A 19,250-nucleotide genomic window follows, 5' to 3' on the forward strand; every position below is an offset into this window, starting at 1 on the left:
ATTGCCTGTGTTCTCCTCAAGTATTTTGATGGATTCCTATCTCACATTGAGGCCTTTCATCCATTTTGAGTCTATTTTTTGTGTGTGTGGTGTGAGGAAATGGTCCAGTTTCATTTTCTGCATGTGGCTGTCCAATTTTCCCAATACCATTTGTTGAAGAGACTGTCTTTTTTTTTCTTTTTTTTTTTTCCCCTTCTCCTTCCAAATTAAAATTTCAAATGAGAGGCTTCCACATTGGATCAACTGAAGTTCTAAATGCCAGGTACCCATTTGAGATCTGATTTTTCCTAGTTATAAATGAAACTGACCCCTCATCAGTTAACTGCAAACATGCCCCACATACCCATGTGTGTAGAGTGTATAGTAGGTGTATAGGGAATAAAGTAGAGTAAGCCTCACACTGGAGACTGTCTTTTTTTCATTGAACATTCTTTCCTGCTTTGTCAAAGGTTAGTTGACTATAGAGTTGAGGGTCTATTTCTGGGCTCTCTATTTTTTTCCATTGATCTATGTGTCTGTTTCTATGCCAGTACCATACCATCTTGATGATGACAGCTTTGTAATAGAGCTTGAAGTCTGGAATTGTGATGCCACGAACTTTGGCTTTCTTTTTCAACATTTCTTTGGCTATTTGAGGTCTTTTTTTGTTCCATATAAATTTTAGGATTATTTGTTCCGTTTCTTTGAAAAAAGTTGCTGGTATTTTGATAGGAATTGCATTAAATGTGTAGATTGCTTTAGGTAGCATAGAAATTTTCACAGTATTTGTTCTTCCAATCCATGTGCATGGAACATTTTTCCATTTCTTTGTGTCTTCCTGTTTCTTTCATGAGTACTTTATAGTTTTCTGAGTACAGGTTCTATGCCTCTTTGATTAGATTTCTTCCTAGGTGTCTTATGGTTTGGGGTACAATTGTGAATGGGATAAACTTAATTTCTCTTTCTTCTGTCTTGTTATTGGTGTATAAAAATGCAACTGATTTATGAGCAGTGATTTTATATCCTGATACTTTACTGAATTCCTATATGAGTTCTAGCAGTTTTGAAGTGGAGTCTTTTGGGTTTTCCACATAAAGTATCATATCACCTACAGAGTAAGAGTTTGACTTCTTTGCTAACTCAGATGCCTTTTATTTCTTTTTGTTGTCTGATTGCCAAGGCGAGGACTTCTAGTACTTTGTTGAATAGCAAAGATAATAGTGGACATCTCTGCCATGTTCCTAACCTTAGGGAAAAGCTCTCAGTTTTTCCCATTGAGAATAATATTTGCTGTGGGTTTTTCATAGATGGCTAGATGGTATTGAGGTATGCACCCTCTATCCCTACACTGTGAAGAGTTTTGATCAAGAAAGGATGTTGTACTTTGTCAAATGCTTTTTTAGCATCTATGGAGAATATCATATGGTTCTTGTTTTTCTTTCATTAATGTATCATATTTCATTGATTGATTTGTGGATGTTGAAGCAACCTTGCAGCCCAAGAATCAATCCCACTTGGCTGTGGTGAATAATCCTTTTAATGTACTGTTGGATCCTAGTGGCTAGTATTTTGGTGAGAATTTATGCATTCGTGTTCATGAAGGATATTGGTCTAGAATTCTCCTTTTTGATGGGGTCTTTGGTTTTGGGATCAAGGTAATGCTGGCCTCATAAAATGAGTTTGAAAGTTTTTCTTCAATTTTTATTTTTTGAAACAGTTTCAGGGGAAAAGGTATTAATTCTTCTTTAGATGTTTGGTAGAATTTCCCTGAGAAGCTGCCTGGCCCTAGGCTCTTGTTTGTGGGGAGTTTTTTGATGACTGCTTCAATCTCTTTACTGGTTATGGGTCTGTTCAGGTTTTCTATTTCTTCTTGGTTCAGTTTTGGTCATTTATACATCTCTAGGAATGCACCCATTTCTTCCAAATTGTCAAATTTGCTGGTGTATAGTTGCTTATAATATGTTCTTATAACTGTTTGTATTTCTTTGGTGTTGGTTGTGATCTCTCCTCTTTCATTCATGATTATATTAATTTGGGTCCTTTCTCTTTTCTTTTTAATAAGTCTGGCCAGGGGATATCAATCTTATTAATTCTTTCAAAGAACCAACTCCTAGTTTCATTGTTCTGTTCTACTGTTCTTTTGGTTTCTATTTCATTGATTTCTGCTGTGATCTTTATTATTTCTCTTCTCCTGCTGGGTTTAGGGTTTTTTTGTTGTTCTTTCTCCAGCTCCTTTAGGTGTAGGGTTAGGTTGTGTACTGAGACCTTTCTTGTTTTTTAAGAAAGGCTTGTATCACTATATAGTTTCCTCTCGGGACCCCTTTGCTGTGTGCCAAAGATTATGAACAGTTGTATTTTAATTTTCATTTGTTTTCATGAATTTTTTCAATTATTCTTTAATTTCCTTGTTGACCATTCATTCTTTAGTAGGATGCTCTTTTGCTTCCATATATTTGAGTTCTTTCTAACATTCCTCTTGTGATTGAGTTCTAGCTTCAGAGCATTGTGGTCTGAAAATATGCAGGGAATGATCCCAATCTTTTGGTACCAATTGAGACCTGATCTGTGACCCAGGATGTGATCTATTCTGGAGAATGTTCCATGTGTACTAGAGAAGAATGTATATTCTGTTGCTTTGGGATGGAATGTTCTGAATATAGCTGTGATGTCCATCTGATCCAGTGTGTCATTTACAGACTTTATTTCCTTGTTGATCTTTTGCTTAGATGATCTGTCAATTTCAGTGGGGCGGGGGGAGGGGTGTCAAAGTCTCTTACTATTATTGTATTATTGCCAATGTGTTTCTTTGATTTTGTTATTAATTGCTTTATATAGTTGGCTGCTCCCATTTAGGGGCATAGATATTTAAAATGTTTAGATCTTCTTGTTGGAGACCCTTTATGTATGATATAGTGTCCTTTCTCATCTCTTACTATAGTCTTTGGCTTACAATATAGCTGATCTGATATACGGATTGCCACCCATACTTTCTTTTGATGTCCATTAGCATGGTAAATTGTTTTCTACCCCCTCACTTTAGATCTAAAGGTATCTTTGGGCCTAAAATGAGTTTCTTGTAGGAGACCCTGGGTGGCTCAGTGGGTTAAACCCTCTGACTTCGGCTCAGGTCATGATCTCGGGGTCCTGGAATTGAGCCCCACATCATCTTGCTTCCCCCTTTCTCTCTGCCTGCCTCTCTGCCTACTTGTGCTGTCTGTCAAATAAATAAATAAATAAATAAATAAAATCTTTTTTAAAAAAACTAGTTTCTTTCTAGATATTGATGGGTCTTGTTTTTCAATCCATTCTGATACCCTGCATCTTTTGATTGGGGCATTTAGCCCACATACATTCAAGGTAACTATTGAAATATATGAATTTAGTGTCATTGTATTGCCTGTAAGGTGACTGTTACTGTATATTGTCCTGTTCCTTTCCAGTCTATTACTTTTAGGCTCTCTTTTAGCTTAGAGGACTCCTTTCAATATTTCCTGTAGGGCTGTTCAGTGTTTGCAAATTCTTTTAGGTTTTGTTTGTACTTGAAACTTTTTAATCTCTCCTTCTATTTCCAATGACAGCCTAGCTGGATTTAGTATTCTTGGCTGTCTGTTTTTCTTCCTTAGTGCTCTGAATATATCATGTCAGTCCTTTCTGGCCTGCCAGGTCTCTGTGGATAAGTCTGCTGCCAATCTAATATTCTACCATTGTATGTTACAGACTTCTTGTCCCAAGCTGCTTTCAAGATTTTATCTTTTTCATTAAGACTTGTAAGTTTTACTATTAAAGATGGGGTGTGGACCTATTCTTATTGATTTTGAGGGGGATTCTCTGTGTTTCCTGGACTTGTTGCTTGTTCCCTTTGCCATATTAGGGAAATTCTCTATTATAATTTGCTCCAGTATACCTTCTGCCCCCCTCTCTCTCTCTTTCCTCTTCTTCTGGGATCCCAATTATTCTAATATTGTTTTGTCCTATGGTATAACTTATCTCTCAAATTCTCCCCTTGTGGTCCAGTAATTGTTTGTTTCTCTTTTTCTCAGCTTCTTTATTCTCTGTCATTTGGTCTTCTATATCACTAATTCTCTCTTCTGCCTCATTTATCCTAGCAGTAAGAGCCTCTATTTTTTTTATTGCACCTCATTAATAGCTTTTTAAATTTCAACTTGGTTAGATTTTAGTTTCTTTATTTCTCCAGAAAGAGATTCTCTAATATCTTCCATGCCTTTTTCAAGCCCAGCTAGCACCCTGATAATCATCCTTCTGAACTCTAGTTCTGACATATTACCAATGTCTGTATTGGTTAGGTCCCTAGCCATCAGTATGGTGAGTTTTTCCACTTGTCATTTTATCCAGATAAGAATACATGAATGACAGTAAAATACTAAAAATGTGGCAAAGACCCCAGAAAAATATATGCTAACCAAGTCAGAATAGACCTAAAATCAGGGGAGAAGAAAGTGGGAAAAAAAATACATATGTGTGTATATATACACATATTAGACTAGTGAATAGAATGAAGCCACGTACTTGATTATGGGTGTATTCTAGTCTCTTAGAAGAAACTACCTCCCAAAATTTTAAAGAAAGAAAAACTTACATATATACATAAATAAGGGTAAACACGAAGAAGGGATGGAATATGACTGTAAAAATGAAAATTTTAAAAGATTGTAAAAGAGGAATTGATAAGTTGGTTGGAAAAAGAAAAAAAAAAGAGGAGAGAATGTGATCAGGCTAGAGCTAGATTTAGGGTATATATTTAGATTAGAAGAAATTGTATCCCAAAATTTTAAAGAGAAAAAAACCTATATGTAAACAAAAAAATAAGGTTAAATACAATGAAGGGATAAAACATGACTATAACAATAAGAATTTTAAAAGATTTTTTTTAAAAAGATTGATAAGATAAAAAAGTTTTTAAAAAGTTAAAAGAAGAAAGAGGAAAAATTAAGAAAATAGAATGAGAAAAAATAAAATTTTAAAAATTTAACATTGCATGACTAAAGGATCATGGAGAAAAAAGCCATTAATTCCACTTGTTGCTTTCCCCTAGCTCTGGAGTTCTGCAGTTCTCATTGATCAGAGAACTTGGTCTTGGCTGGATGTTCTTGCTGATCTTCTGGGAGAGGGGCCTGTTGCAGCGACTCTCAAATGTCTTTGCCAGAGGCAGAATTGCCCCTCCCTTTCCAGGGACCATGCTAAGTAATCTCCTTAGGTTCGCTGTAGGAGCTTTTGTTCCCTGAACACTTTCCATATTATTTGGGGGGAGGAGAATGAAGGTGGTGGCCTCCCAGTCTCTGGCCCCATAGGAGCTGAGAGTTCAGGGTCCCACTCCTCAATGTACCCTCAGAGAAAAACAGTCAATCACTCCCATATCCCTGGTCTCCAGCCACGCCCCAAGCTCACCCAGCCTGTGACCAAATGTTTCTATCTCTGGCGCATGACCCCATTTGGAGTCTCCAAACCCAGCACATTCTTGCCACATGCTCCCATGCTCTCCTCCCAGAAGAGGAAGGAGGGGTTCTCTCAGGATCTGCCACTTGTGGGGTCCCTGCTTGAAGGGCAGTGGTCCAACTGTGCCCCGGATCATGGTTTAAGGTGACCCTGAGCTGAAAGCTCACTTCTTGGCTCCAGCTCCACTCTGTAGCTAGCCTCCCCACTCCAATATCTGGCAGCTCTGCTGCATTCAGACACCCCTGGTCTTTCTGTGGTCCCTCAGGTCCTGAGACCACACTGTCCCCACCAGAGCTCCACCCTCTGCTTAGCCTCTGGAGCAATGTCCCTCAGTGGAGCAGATTTCTAAAAGTTCTGATTTTGTGCTTCACTGCTCCACTGCTTAACAGGAGCTGGTCCACCCACCCATGGTCTATCTTCCCATCACTTCAGATTCACTTCTCTGCATGTCCTACCTTCCAGAAAGTGGTTGATTTTCTGTTCCTAGAATTGCTTCTCTTCTTCTTCTCTATCTCCTGTTGAGTTTGTAGGTTTTTGGAATAGTTTGATAGCTATGTAGCTGAACTCCTGGGACCTAATGTTATTTCAATCTCCTACGCTCCACCATCTTGCTTCCTCCCTCAGAGGTTGCCTTTCTTATTAAGCCTTCATGCTCCAGTTTACTTTGGCAACAGCTGCTCTACCCCAAAACTTTCCTTCCTCTTTCACGTACTCTTCACATCTAACCTCACCCATGAGAGTCAAGGGTCTCCTCATGCAGTTTCTTTAAGGGGGTGGGATTATGGACATTGGGGAGGGTATGTGCTTTGGTGAGTGCTGTGAAGTGTGTAAACCTGGTGATTCACAGACCTGTACCCCTGGGGATAGAGTATTATGCCTCCATCAGAAAGGATGAATACCCAACTTTTGTAGCAACATGGACGGGACTGGAAGAGATTATGCTGAGTGAAATAAGTCAAGCAGAGAGAGTCAATTATCATATGGTTTCACTTATGTGTGGAGCATAACAAATAGCATGGAGGACATGGGGACTTAGAGTGGAGAAGGGAGTTGGGGGAAATTGGAAGCGGAGGTGAACCATGAGAGACTATGGACTCTGAAAAACAATCTGAGGGTTTTGAAGGGACGGGGGGTGGGAGGTTGGGGTACCAGGTGGTGGGTATTATAGAGGGCACGGATTGCATGGAGCACGGGGTGTGGTGCAAAAATAATGAATACTGTTATGCTGGAAATAAAAAAAAAAAAAAAGGAAAAAAAAAAAAAAAGAATTCTGGATCTATTTCCAACATAGTATTGGTCACATTGGCTAATGATTATTTAGCTTGATCACTTTCCAAAGAGAAAGATTTTTAATATCTATTTCTACATTTAGGATCTGATACAAACTATGGTCAATGGACACATGGTAGATGAAAGAACAGATAAATGAATGAATGAATGAATGAATGAATGAATAGTATAAGGAAAGAAAAATAGACTTGCTCTCTATAATTCTCACCTTCTTCAACCACTGGATAGAAAGATAAGATTGCCAGATTTAGCTAATAAAAATAAAGTATGCCCCATTAAATATGAATTTCAGATAAACAGTAAATCATTTTTAAAAGATTTATTTATTTATTCATTTATTAGAGAAAGAGCATGAGAAGGGGGAGGGTCAGAGGGAGAAGCAGACTCTGCTGAGCAGAGAGCCTGATGCAGGACTCAATCTCAGGACTCCAGGATCATGACCTGAGCTGAAGGCAGTCCCTTAACCACCTGAGCCACCCAGGCCCTCCCCATTTTTTATTATACTAAATAATGCCAGGGCATCTTGTATTTTATCCAGCAATCCTAAAAGTATAAAGATACAGATTTCAGCTTGACATAAGGGGGAAAAAGTCTTCTAGAAACATGATTGGTACAGGAAAATTTTTAGGGAAACAAGTTTCCAGATCTTATTATTTCAGCTTGGGTACATGTCACAGGAGTTCTAGATGTATTCTTGCATTTGGTAAATCCTTTCTCATCCCTTTCTTATTAAGCAGTACATTTTGATAAAAATGCATACAGATATATCTAGACTTTGAGAGTGAATATTTCATATGCAAATTATACACTCCACATCCAAGTGGTTCTTTTAACTGCAAAACTCTATTGACCACACAGCTGTGAATTTCTTTTGGAAAGCTATCTTAAACTACAGTGCGTTATTGATGTATTTTAAATAAATTTAGGTTCAAGTTGATCAAACTACTTAATTCTAATTCCATCTCTGCCCTAAGTTGTTTTAACTCTGTGCCATAGCTATGAAACACAAATTCTATTATCTGCCTCACTAGATACCCTGTGGGTTGATGTGTTCAGTACAGTCAATATGCGCATTGCTTTGTAAAATGAAAGTTATTGGTATTAATTATTACAATCGAGCTAGGAGTCACATCCTTATTAAATATTCCCATTTTTTGCCTTAATTTTGCATTTTTGTCAACTATGATTTCCAAAGAGAGTAATATGTTCTAAGTAAATTAAACCCAAAGAAAGAAAAAATTATTATACATTTCACATTTTGACAATAATAATAATAATATCATGACACCAAATAAAATAGCAGGACTACCTGGAAGTCTCTTTAGCTACAAAATCATATTAAATTATTTCAAAATAACAAAAACAAATAGCAACCAATAAAAATAACATTCTTCTCCAAATTTTAATTAGTTATGATATACCAAATAATTATAATATACCACAAAATAAAGAATAAAGAGTTACTTATTGATATGAGTTTAAACCATGTGAAATTGCCATATTTTACCTACAAAAATGATAATATCACATGGTTCAAAGTAAAATTACCCATTGTCTATGAATTTCCATAAAGAATGTGTCTTTTCTTTATTAGGAATGCTTTTCATCAGAAAAATATATATTTTCTATCTAAATGTAAACTTTATACCTAAATGAAGGGAGATTTCAAATATAATGGTCTTTTAAAGTCTCTGAAAAAGGGGGGGATAATGGGAGAGTGCCTATTACTTCGTATTTGCTAAATAAGTATTGGTTTATAAAAAGTGAAATGAAGAAACTGAAGGTTCTAACTGACAGGCAGAGGCTTATTCTACATCAAATTCCAGTACAATGCTGTTATTCTACTAGCATTTATGAAGCTGTTGCCATGTGTAAAGCATAATTCTAATTGCATTGAACTCATTTAATACTCACAATCTTTTTTTCAAATTTGCAACAGGTATACAGATCTGTCTTCTGAATGTCAATTCTTTTTTTTACCCCTCTTACAGAAAAGGAAAGTTCAGAGCAGAGGCTTAAGTAATTTGTCTAAAGTTACACAGTCAGGTAATTTGAATTAGGAGAAATTCAAATCCAAGGGTTCAGTCTATGAACCAAACATTCTTAGTAACCATGTTACATAAATTGCACAGCAATCTACAGGAAATTTTTGTTGAAATATATTTGGCTTCTTCCTATAAAATTTTTTTAGTTGAAATAGGGTTTCCAGATAAAACATAGGAGACCCAGGGCTGCCAGGTGGCTCAATGGATTAACATCTGACTCTTGATTTTGGCTCAGGTCATGATCTCGGGGTCCTGAGACTGAGCCCCATGTCAGATTCTGTGCTGGATGTAGAGTCTGCTAATATTCTCTCTCTTTCTTTCTCTCTGCTCTTCCCCAGTCACTTACATGTATGTGCACATATGCACACTCTCTCACTCTCAAATAAATTTAAATAAATAAATAAATAAGAGACACTGTTAAATTTGATTTTCAGAAAAATGGAAATTTTTGTTAATATAAGTATAAATATCTCATTTGATATTTGGGATATATGTATTCTAAAAATATAGTCAGTTTTTAATCTGAAATTCAAATTTAAGTGGGTGTCCTCTATTTTAATTTTTTAAATGACAACTTTCAAATTAAAAGTAAAGTGAGTTTTGACATCCTGTTTTGCTGATATTTTTAAGCTTAACATTCTCACCTAAGTAGCAATCCTACCAGTTAGATTCAATTTATTTTCCAAATTGGCAATAGATATGCACACCTGTCTTCTGAATGTCAGCAAAATCCTTTGCCCTCCTAAATGTTACAAAAAGGCATTCTGACTCTCTATCATTAATGTTCTTTGGTTAAATCTGACCCAAAAAATTATCATTAATTGAAGTGATTAGTAATATAAGATTTATAACAGAGGGTCAATATATAATTTTGCTGTTTAATTGAAACCTTAGACTATTGGGCTGCAAAGTGAATTTTTAAACAAACTTTTAATTTCTGAAAATTTTTGATTTATAGAAGGGTTGAAAGAATATTTCACAGTTCTCTAAAACCGCATACCCTCTGTTCCCCTACTGTTAACATTACTGTGGTATGTTTTCACAACTAAAAATCTAATATTAATACATTATTAATACATAAAGTTAATATTTTTTTATATTCCCTTATTTTTCACCCAATCTTCTGTTCCAGGATGCATTGTCATGTCTCCTTAGTTTCTTCTGGGCTGTGACACTTTTTCAGACTGTCCTTGTTTTTGATGACCTTAAGAATTTCAAGTACAGGTCAGACAATTTTAAAATAGTCTTCCATTTGGATTTGCCTAATGTCTTTCTCATGATTGTACAGGGGTTATAAAAGTTTGGGGAAAAGACCAGAGGTAGAGTGCTTTTCTTACCAGATTGTATCAAAAGTATATGCTGCTAAGATCACTTATTACTTATTATATTAACCTTGTCATAATGCTTACCAGGTTTCTCTGCTATAAAGTTACTCTTTGTTTTTCCATTTTCATACTGTATTATTTTTAAAAAGCCACTATATGGACTCCACAGTTAAGCGGTAAGGATTTGAGGAGTGCTATAGTCTAAATGTTTATGTTCCCCTCGAATTCATATGTTGAAATCCTAACCCCCAAAGGTGATGATACAGGGTGGGGATGCCTTTGGGAAGTGCTTCTGAGGGCACGAGGTGGAGCCTTCATGATTGGGATTAGGGCTCTTGAGCCAACACAGAGCCCCCTCCACCATTTGAGGATAAAAGGAGAAATGAGATCTAGCCTCCAGAATTATGAGAAATAAATTCCTGTTATTTTAAAGCCACCCAGTTTGTGGCATTTTGTTATAGCATTCCAAAAGGATTAAGACAAGGCGTGATATCTACGTAAACTATTTGGAATTCTTCTGCAAGTGAGATTAGTCTATTCTTCCCATTCATTCAGTTTTCATTTTTTATTCAATAGTTTATTTATATCTGTATGGATGCATGAATATTTTATACTTTGTTTATGATCCAAAAGTGTGTTATTTCTTTCATTGCTCAGTTTTTCCACCTTTGGCACTGGGAGATTTTCAGTTGTTTCTTGTGTCCCTTTGACATACCCATATCATTTTTTTTTTAAGCACTTCTTTACTTTCTGACACAAGAAGCTCCAGATTACAGTTGTTCCAGATTTGCCACTGGGACCTTTTCATATACTTGGTTCATATACCCTTTGACACAGCCCATCATTGTGTTTTGTTTTGATTTTAGCATTACTTTCTTTCTGACACTATAAAATGCTCCAGGCTCATCTTGTATAGTATCTGCCTTAAATCTCAAAACCATTTCTCCAAAGTGCCTTGGCGCCTTTTGTTAGTGTATAATATGAGGTATCAAGATTTAGGTGCTAGGTGTACTTGTTGCTGTAAGAGAGTCATTGCCTTCACTCCGAAGACAGAGCTAGGAAATGTATGTGTGCATACTAACCTGTGTATGTACACATATGCTTATCGACATCCACCTATATCTATATTAAAGGTAAACATGAATTCACAATGAAGTTTCTGATTTTCATTGAGTACCACAGAGTTCACTCTAGACTCTACCCCATCCTTTGTTTGTAGGTAAGCTGCCACTACAACCATGAGGAACCTCCCTCTCATCATCTGCCATCCAATTACTTACTTGTTCAATCCCTTATACCCATACGGTAATGTCAGAGTTGTTAACCCACGTCCTCATGGCAAACAATTTTGCCAGATAGAGCACAGTGATTAGGTACAGTTCTGAAATTTGCAGTCCCCACTTATTTCCAGAGGTACTTATACTGGCACCTTTCTTTTTCCATTGCCTTCAATTATATCACATATTGCAATATGGATTATTTTATCACAGTCTGCATTCCTCTTGGGATCCCCCAATCTCCTAATTGACTTTTTGTCATTATTTACATATAATTAAGGTTCACTCTTTGTGGTCTATTGTTCTATGGGTTTTTACAAATGTATAGTGCCATGTATCCAGTATCATACAGACTTGTCCTACCTATAAATCCCCTATGCTTATCTATTCAACCCTTCCCCTTTTTCCTAACTCCTGAAACCATGGAGCTTTCGTTTTACTTTTCCAGGATGTCATATAAATAGGATAATAAAGTACGGAGTCTTTTCATACAGGCTTCTTTCACTTAGCAATATGCATTTAGGATTCATCCATGTTCTGGGTGAATGATCTTGATAGTTCATTCCATGTTATCTTGAAAGAGCATTCCATTTTATAGATGTACCACAGTTTCTTTATCTGTTGAAAGACATGTTGATTATATCCAGCTTTTGGCAATTCTGAATAAAGCCACACATACACAATTTGGTGATGATACAAGTTTTCAAATTATTTGGATAAATATCTAAAAATGCCTTTGCCAGAGGAACCCCTCAAGGGCTGTGGGACTCCAGAGGCTCCTAGTCATGCTTGAGGGTGAGCCTTTTAAAGAGATACTTGCCCAGCTTTGAAGCCAGCCAGCCAAATTGCAGACGTTAGTTAGGTGTTCATCATCTTCTTGATGAGTTTCACCTTCTCATCTAGGAAGTGGCTCTCCAGGAAGCCACGGAGTTGGAGGTCGGTGCAGGCAGGACCCAGGATCTGCAGACCGAAAAGGACTGGTTCAGTTTCTTCCCTAAGACTATTGCAGTCTGCATGACTCCAAGGTTTTATCCTATTCATTTTGGTATAACTTCTGCAGGTCCTGGAAGAAAGCGGCCACACACTGGTTTTGCATATTCAAGATGCTGGGAGCCCTCTCAATTCTCTTTGGGCAACGCGTGGAAAAAGTGGTCCATGTCCTCCAACACCATAACATCCTGGACCAAATAGAAGCCCAGAAACAGGTAAGTGTAGAGAGCCATAGATGCATGTTGACCAGGTGTTTGTCATTAACTCCCCCTCAGTGCAATAAATCTGAGGAATCTTGGAGCTGGTAGTTGTTTGGCAATAAGGGGCCAAGCTTGGAAAACAGTGTTGGGGTTGTTAACCAGAAGTAGAGGATGGCCGAGAGGATGGATTTGAAGGTTGCCACAGGAAAAGAGGTTGGGAGGGGTTAGAGGCTGGAAGAAGGGGCGTACCTGGGTTGGTCCCATCCAAACACTGTTGAAACAACAGTTAGATCCATGTGACCCTTGGATGCACTGCCTGTATGTGGATTTTTTTTAATAGTACAGTAATGTAGATGTTATTTTTGCTTCCTTATGATTTTCTTAATAACATTTTCTTTTCTCTAGCTTACTTTTTCATAAAAATAAAGTATATAATATGTTTAACATACAAAATATGTGTTTATCAACTCTCTGTGTTACTGGTAAATCTTCCAGTCAATGGTAGATTGTTAGTACTTAAGTTTTGTGGGAGTCAAAAGTTATGGGGGATTTTTGATTGCTCAGGGGTTGAGGCCCCTAACCCCCACATTGTTCAAGAGTCAACTGTAATGCTAAATGTACAAATTTCATCAAAAAGTCAAAGTAGAATTTTCTAACTTCTTATTTATAAAAAAAAATTACTGAAATAAAATTTGTATCAGGAGCAGTAAAAAATAGGGCATGCAGACTTCCTGAAACATTCATCTGCAGCTTATTTTTGTAGTGGTGTATACTAGCATCTCTTAATAATAATGCTCTTTGAAAAACCATGGTCTTCAGTGTACTCAGTGTTTTTACAGACTCTTCATACCACAACCGTGATTCTTAAGTAGGGCCTTTGATAACATCCCTGAGCCAGCTCATAAGTCTGAACACATGAAAATGTTTTAAAAGATGTGCTCACTGCTATCTATCGACCTTTTGGAAAAAGGCCAATGTCTGTATGTTTTATGGACAATGCTCACAATAGAAGCTGCTCCTTTAATCTCTGAGACATGTTCTGATGCAGTCTTGCCAAATCAGGACTTTTATTAGACCATTATAAACATGAGAATCGACAAATTCAAGATGTTCTTTATTGTAAAAACTCTCTAACAATAATCCAGGAGACTGTCATTTAAGAAACGAACAAAATGGTGCAGTGTCTCATCATCGAATCAGATCCTACTCTTTTACAGTTGAGCAAGGTCCTGAAATTTAAAATTCTGAATAATGGCTGATCCTGCATTATCATTTCACAAGGGCAGCAAATCATTTTATCTAGGGTGAAGTACAAACAATAAAATATAGCCTTATGGCATATTTTTTATTTGTTTACAAATAGTAAGTAACCCAGCACAGAACTCATCAGGATCCCTTATGGTGCTTGGTTTAGGATAAAATAAAAGCCTCTGTGTCTGTTATGAATACAAATACTGGGAAACACAGGCACTGGCAACAAACTTTTCATTATAGTCTCAAGTTTCTGGGGAGAAGCTCTATTCAATTATTCATTAATAGTATTTAAAAGCAAATTCACAAATTACAAAAACATAATTATTATATAATCCCCAAGGAAATAAAAATCAATCATATTTACCGACAGATGTACAAGAAAAACAAGTGAGCCTAAGGAACCTATTATTCACAATAGCCAAGCTATGGAAACAACCTTAGTGTCCATCAAGAAATAACCAAGAAAATTATAGAGATTTTAGAAATAGATAGGTATTAATATTTTATATAAAATAAAATACAATTCAGCTATAAAAAAGTAGGAAAAACAATTCAGCTATAAGAAATGTGACAACCTGAGTGAACCTGGAGGGCATTGCGCTAAGTGAAATAAGCCTGATAGAGAAAGACAAATACTATGTGTATTGTAAGTACATGGTAAATAATGTTACAATGAACAAGGAGATGCAGATATCATCTCAAAACAGTGATTTCATTTCCTTTGGATAAATAACCAGAAGTGGAATGGGCTAGATCATCTGGTAATTCTATTTTTAACTTTTCAAGGAACCACCATACCGTTTTCCATAATGGTTATACCAATTTACATTCCCACAGTGTACTAGTGTTCTCTTTTCTCCATACCCTTGCCAGCACTTGCTATCTCTCATCTTGTGATAATAGCCATCTTAACAGGTGTCAGATGATATCCCATTGTTCTTTTTTTAAAGAATGTAGAGAAATTTATTGCCATTTCAAAGTATAACTCAGATGAATCAGGCCAAAAAAAATTATTAACATTAAAATACATTATTTAACTGGATTTGTCTTTAGAAGATTTCTCTTTTGATAGGCAATTCTGCACCTAATATAGTATAATTTGTTATAAACGTATTGTGGATATTTTTAAAGGCCTATGAAAAGATATTTCATGATGTCCATCACAAGTAAATAATAATATATATTAATATAAATTGATTGATGGATTGTAATTTTGAATTTGTACAATGTTCTAGAAAACTACTGTCTTCACCAATTTTTATCAAATTGGGTATTCCTATTGTGCTGCATGTGTCAAAATGAGCTCAGTAGAATGTGTTTCTTTCATATATGTCAAGTTGCATCTGTTCAAACTATGGAGTTCCCCACACAAAAACCAACATATGTATTACTGAAACACTTGCTATTGTGGCTGTAAAATATTAATTTCCCTAACATACAGCATTTAGTTTTAAAAGATTAGTCCCTTCACCTGTAGTATTTCCATAAGCCTATTTGTAGCCCCCAAAATCATCAAAATGGGAACAAACACTCCCTTCTGCCATCCCCCTGCCCTCTTTTACTCCTTTAGAGGCCAAAAAACTTTTTCTGTAAAGATAGGAAAATATCTAGATAGGAAGTATGCTAGGCTTTACAAGCCCTGTTGCATCCATTCAGTTTTGCTGTTGGCAAGGAAAACAACAACAACAACAACAATAAAACAACCACAGACAGGGTTACCTGGGTGGCTCAGTCAGTTAAGCAGCTGCCTTGGGTTCAGGTCAGGATCCCAGTGTCCTCTCCCTGCTCAGAGGGGAGCCTACTTCTCCCTCTCTCTTTACCCCTCCCCCTACTGTGCTACCTCTCTCTCTCTCAAATAAGTAACTAAAATCTTTAAAACAAAACAAAACAAATACAAAAACAAAAACAAAAACAAAAAAAACACCACCATAGACAACCACCACAGTAAGTGAATGGCCATGGCTGCCTAAGACCCACTCTGCGTTGGAGTACTACATTAAATCTGCTCATATTAAATACAGAGCAAGATATATCTTAGAGTCTAAAACAAAGGTAGACTTTTTCTTTCATAGTCCTTTAGGAAAAGCATTACATAATGCCTGAGAAATATCATCTACTTAAATATAGCCTCACAGTTTCATTCTTTTCTCACCCTGAGATAGTTATTGAGAAAGGTTAATCTGTGGCCCAGTGAAACATCTTTGGGGACATATATTACTTAAATAGAAAGTGATATTACTTCTACCATTATAAGAACCCCAGTTCCCAAATAATAGCAACCCTTGGGTAAGAAGCAAGTATTTGCTGCATGCCTCCAACATACTGAACAGGACAGTGAGTTCTTCCTGGCAGTGACTGCGGCAACTCAAGGTTCTGTTTTCCTTTCTGTAGAGGGATGAAATTGTCCATTATTTTTCTTTGTATCAAGTAAGGTGAGGACTCAGAAAATGCATTATCAGATGAGATTTTTGTATAGGTAACTGGATCCAAAATGAGTAGAACCCCTTCTGCCATTTTTTCTGCTGGGGTGCTGCAGAATTCAACTGTTGATGGAATCTTCTTTTAACTGTTAGTGCCAACATTATCCAGTAGATGGGCATTTACTGCTTTCACCAGCTTGGGATGTGTTGATGCTAGTCCTGCTCTGGTATGAGGTTTTGTACAAGGGTGGCAGGTATGCTCTCTTCCCCATTACAAGGAGGTTAAGAGCTTCTCCAGCAACTTCTGGGTGACTGTCATTTCCTGATGAAACTTCTCCCATTCACTCAGTGGATTTTGAATAGCGCTCTGTGTGTCATGGTTTTGATGCTGTAAACCTGCTCTGGGTTGGTTAAGTTATCTACTATAATCCTTCTTCTGAGGAATTTACTTGGCCACACATCACAGTATATTGACATAAGTTCTAACTATTCAGAAAACTGAGCTGTGTTTTGACCTAGGGCTTCATTTTCTTTTCATTTTCTTTTCTTTCTTTTTTTTTTAAATAAGATTTTATTTATTTATTTGACAGAGAGAATGAGAGAGAGATCACAAGCAGGCAGATAGGCAAGCAGAGAAGGGGGGGAAGCAGGCTCCCCACCCAGCAGAGAGTCTGATGTGGGGCTTGATCCCAGGACCGTCATATCATGATCTGAGCTGAAGGCAGAGGCTAACCAACTGAGCCACCCAGGTGCCCCTAGGGCTTCGTTTTCTAAAATAAGCCAATTTGGTGGCTCCTAAGTGGCTCAGTCGTTAAGCATCTGACCTTGCCACAGGTCGTGATCCCAGGGTCCTGGGATTGAGTCTCGAAACAGGTTCCCTGCTCAGCCAGGAGTCTGTTTCTCCATTTCCCTCTGCCTGTTGCTCTCCCTACATGTTCTCTCTCTCTCTCTCTCTCTCTCTCTTACTCTCTCTCTCTCCATCAAATAAATAAATAAATTCATCTTAAAATAAGATAAAATAAAATAAGCCTTTTTTTTTTTCTTACAGGCTAGACAAAGTGATACTGAAGATTGTCCCCAAACAACTTTAACTAGCAACTTTAACTCACAACTGACCTCTGTGCACTGAGCTGGTTTGAAAGATTTTTGTCCTGTAGTAAACTTTAAGACTTCTTGAGATTTCCAGTATATTCTTTACCTCAGATAGTTCCGTTCTGGTTTCTACAACTCCCTCTGACTGACCAAGGACGTTTCCCCTATGACGCATCCCAGAGACTTAACCTCTCCATTTTTGGGGGGGGATATCATGCGTTATAGTAGTGTTGGGAACTAATATTCTTTTTTTTTCTTTTCTTTTCTTTTTTGTTAACATATAATGTATTATTAGCCCCAGGGGTATAGGTCTGTGAATCTCCAGGTTTACACACTTCACAGCACTCACCATAGCACATACCCTCCCCAATGTCCATAACCCCACCACCCTTTCCCTACCCACCTCCCCCCGGCCACCCTCAGTTTGTTTTGTGACATTAAGAGTCTCTTATGGTTTGTCTCTCTCCCAATCCCATCTTGTTTCATTTATTCTTTTCCTACACCCCAGGTTGTGTCTCCATACCTCATATTAGGGGATCATATGATAGTTGCCTTTCTCCAATTGACTTACTTCACTAAGCATAATACTCTTTTGTTCCATCCACGTCATCGCAAATGGCAAGATTTCATTTCTTTTGATGGCTGCATAGTATTCCATTGTACATATACACAACATCTTCTTTATCCATTCATCTGTTGATGGACATCTAGGTTCTTTCCATAATTTGGTTATTGTGGATATTGCTGCTATAAACATTCGGGTGCACGTGCCCCTTTAGATCACTACATTTGTATCCTTAGGGTAAATACCCAGTAGTGCAATTGCTGGGTCATAGGGTAGCTCTATTTTCAAATTTTTTAGGCACCTCCATGCTGTTTTCCAGAGTGGCTGCACCAGCTTGCATTCCCCCCAACAGTGTAGGAGGGTTCCCCTTTCTCTGCATCCTCGCCAGCATCTGTCATTTCCTGACTTGTTAATTTTAGCCATTCTGACTGGTATGAGGTGGTATCTCATTGTGGTTTTGATTTGTATTTCCCTGATGCTGAGTGATGTGGAGCACTTTTTCATGTGTCTGTTGACCATTTGGATGTCTTCCTTGCAGAAATGTCTCTTCATGTCCTCTTCCCATTTCTTGATTGGATTATTTGTTCTTTGGGTGTTGAGTTTGGTAAGTTCTTTATAGATTTTGGATACTAGTCCTTTATCTGATATGTCATTTTCAAATATCATCTCCCATTCTGTCCATTGTCTTTGGTTTTGTTGACTATTTCCTTTGCTGTGCAAAAGCTTTTGATCTTGATGAAGTCCCAATTGTTCATCTGGCCCTTGCTTCCCTTGCCTTTGGTGATGGGGAGCTAATATTCTTACAGTTTCAACTTCCACTGTTTTTTCTGTGAAAATCTTCTTTAGTTGAACTCCTAGGATCTCTGATGGAACTACTTTCTTTCATGGATTCTGAAGGATGTGATGTTTTATGGGTTGGACACCAGCCATAACTCAACAGATTTAGGTGGCTCCTCAGTTTTTATTCCATCCCCTGCTCCTCAGACTGGGTTGGTTTCTAAACTTTCGAATGTAGTCATTTTTTTTTAAGATTTTATTTATTTATTTGACAGAGAGAGATCACAGGTAGACAGAGAGGCAGGCAGAGAAAGAGAGGGAAGCATGCTCCCTGCTGAGCAGAGAGCCCGATGCAGGACTCGATCCCAGGACCCCGAGATCATGACCTGAGCCGAAGGCAGCAGCTTAACCCACTGAGCCACCCAGGCGCCCCCAAATGTACTCATTTTTTAACCAATGAAAATGAACCTTCATATTTCTACTGAAAATAGCTGAAGTTCCTTACTTTTCTGATTTCAGAAGACTGCACGTTACAGATTGCTGGGCTCTGTGTTGCAGAGTAAACTGTTCCACACACTCCTT

At 37.4% G+C, this 19,250-nt stretch overlaps 1 pseudogene; it reads right to left on the bottom strand.

The window, feature by feature from the left end:
- Positions 1-12,228: 12,228 nt before the first annotated feature.
- LOC116568742 lies at positions 12,229-18,910 on the bottom strand (annotated as a pseudogene).
- Positions 18,911-19,250: the final 340 nt, after the last annotated feature.

The sequence above is a fragment of the Mustela erminea genome, chromosome 11 (genome assembly GCF_009829155.1).
Source record: "Mustela erminea isolate mMusErm1 chromosome 11, mMusErm1.Pri, whole genome shotgun sequence".
NCBI classification, from domain to species: Eukaryota; Metazoa; Chordata; class Mammalia; order Carnivora; family Mustelidae; genus Mustela; species Mustela erminea.